Source organism: Musca autumnalis, unplaced genomic scaffold (assembly GCF_047663935.1).
Source record: "Musca autumnalis isolate F117 unplaced genomic scaffold, ASM4766393v1 scaffold_5, whole genome shotgun sequence".
Classification (NCBI taxonomy): Eukaryota; Metazoa; Arthropoda; class Insecta; order Diptera; family Muscidae; genus Musca; species Musca autumnalis.
Window position 1 is genome coordinate 129357899 of NW_027412088.1, and position 2752 is coordinate 129360650.

At 37.5% G+C, this 2752-nt stretch overlaps 1 long non-coding RNA gene across 1 annotated transcript; it reads right to left on the minus strand.

The window, feature by feature from the left end:
* Positions 1–386: 386 nt before the first annotated feature.
* LOC141405446 (uncharacterized) lies at positions 387–2284 on the minus strand. The gene is made up of 2 exons (XR_012413200.1): positions 1550–2284; positions 387–1481 (listed from the first exon to the last, which is right to left on the minus strand). It is a non-coding gene; the product is annotated as an uncharacterized lncRNA (long non-coding RNA).
* Between the last annotated feature and the right edge of the window lie 468 nt (positions 2285–2752).

Genomic DNA, 2752 nt, shown 5'->3' on the forward strand with positions numbered 1-2752 from the left:
GTAATGTGTGTAGGTGGAATACACATTGTACAAAATCATTTTAAACTTTCGTCTTGGGCGCCATATTGTTACGTGCCGCTTTAGGCGTTGACCAGAATTGGGGACCAACTAGCTCAGTCGGCTTCTCCATCAGGGTATAGGTCCATCCCATCTGGCAACCCACGGCAGTCACAATTATCCTAACAAATACAAATACAAAACACTTACAATGAAACACACAGAAGTGGGGTGGAGGTGGACCACCAGTCGCCCATCCCAACCAAGGTCACTTGAGTCCTTTGGATCATTGTTAAAGTGACTCCCATAAGACCGCCCACACTATTACACTTACCCTTTCCTCATACCGTTATGCCCCTCAATTAGTTTTTTTTTTTAACACATCATAATTTTCTTTCCTGAGTCATGACATATTTACTTTATTAACAAAAAAACTTAAACCTATTATTATAATTATGTTTTGAACTAATATACTTTTATTTTGTTTATTTTCAGGCTCACTGGCCAATTCGAATCCGGAGTTCCGGAAGGATGATATCCCTTACAAATCCTTAAATCTGTTATCAATCAAGGACTTATTAAAAGATTTTATTCCAATAAAGTAAAAAAAAGGATATAAATGATCAATTATTTTGTCAATAGCAATGTTAAGGAAATTGTTGTAAATGAACGTATGAATCAAAATAAAAAAACTACACAATAAGTCTTAAACTCGTTAGAATATTACCAAAAATCATACCCAATCTTATCCAAACTGCCTTGAATGGCATCTGGCACCATTAATCACTGTCCTCACACTCTTTTATAAGCGTCAACTGTTAATGGAACTGTGGCTCAAGCCTAGACCTAAAGGAGCTCCCTGAAGCCTTTATCTTATTTTGGTTCAAACACTAACAGTTAAATCCCTTAAAGAAATCACCTGCCGACAGCTACTGTGCCTTCAATAATTTTAACAAGTATGATTTAAGTTCACAGAAACGTACTATAATTATCTATATATATAAATAAAAGTAAGGTTAGTCTAATTTTCCCAGATCTCTTAAGTTAATCTTATAATTTTTTTCTTATGGTTCTTAAATTTGTCTTCGTAGTTAACCTCTTTTCAACGTATATACGTGCTATTCGCTAAAATGTAATATTTCCTGAAAATATCGCAACAGTTCAGATCATGATGCTTGTGAGTATTAATTATATGCAAATAAAACTACTTATGGATGGGTGGGTTGTACACAATCTGTATCTTAGGGCTACTGTCCATGCCCTTTCTTGCGTTCAAAGCCAAGCAAAAATTTAGAAAATTATAATGTTCAAACTCCCCTGTTTGCATTTGGCGATTAAAACAAAACGCTCAACAGAGGTTACCTGGTTCCGATGTTGTAACTTCTTCGCTTTCTTCCTGTCTCCTGATAAAGCCTAGGAACAGTAATGATATGTCGTATTTCCTTGTTAACCGACAGGGTAATTGTTGGGATGACCAGGATAACCTATAAGGAATGTGTATACCGGATCTATTAAGGCTCCCCAACATTTATTTTTTTAAACCACTACCAACCTCTGTTTTTTTTTTCACTCAACACTCTTGTATAGTTTGGAATAACCAACAAAGATTAATAAAATTCCCATTATCGTTGTCCATGCCAGATATGAAGTCATCTCCTCTATGGGCAACAGAACGATACCACCAAGTAAATTCTTATATGCCTACAGCTATTTATAATACTTCCCTAAAAATCCTTCCGATATGCCCGGCTTTATGTTCTCAGGGTGTGTGAGTTCCCCACGTTGGATACAGATCCATATAAACCCCGCACACCGTCCCTGTCATCATAAACTTGCCAGGTTCGGAGTTTTGTTGCGGGCGCCCCAAACCCGCAAATACGGCCCTGAAGCAAAAAAAAAAATTTGCGTGGAGGGTGTAGCTTTTTTCCATGGTGGAAGCTACAAAAACCACCTTCAAAAAAAAAAAACAATTTTTCTTTTTATATATCTTAGGGGACCGGGTGCTTTGCTTTGGAGGGTTACATCTTCCCCACCGGGGGTCCCCTAGTCCAACGTTGCGATGCCGCCAGCACGTTGTTATGCCAAATATTAAAAGCTGGAAGGGCACCGTCATTTTATGGTTTTCATCGCTGGAAACCATTCCCAAATGTAGGCCACCTGCAAAAGAAAAGAAACACATATTAGTAAGGGTGAAATAAATAACTAAACAAACAAAAACACAAAAAGAATTAAACCATGCAGACGACTGCATGTGGAAACTTTGTAAATTGACAGAAACTAAGTCTGTGTTTAGACACACAAATTTCTCGGGAAAGTAAATTGAATTTTTGAGAGAGAGCGGAGAGGAAAGAGCTCCTCAATACTCTTTCCTACCCCCTATTGCCTAAAAACTGAATTTACTTTCCGTGTGTCTAAACACGGAATAAATGCATGAGGCAAAACAGCTGATTAGGGTAGCGAGTTATAGGCTGAAAAATGACTTGGGTATACGACCTATAAAAATGCAGGGCGTATAACGTAAAGGCTTACGCCGGGTTATACGTTGGGGAAAATTTATTAATTTGAATTTCCAACGGATATAAATATGGTTGTTGTCCGGAAAAACCGAGGGGAGTAAACCTTTTTACTTTAATTTTCCAACTGAGGAAAGAAATGTTGTTTGTTTATACGCCGTGAAGAAGACAACAAGAGTTAATAAAAAAGTTAAGAAAAAATGGCAGATTTGGAGGCTTGCTAAGCATTTGGCGCTTGCTTG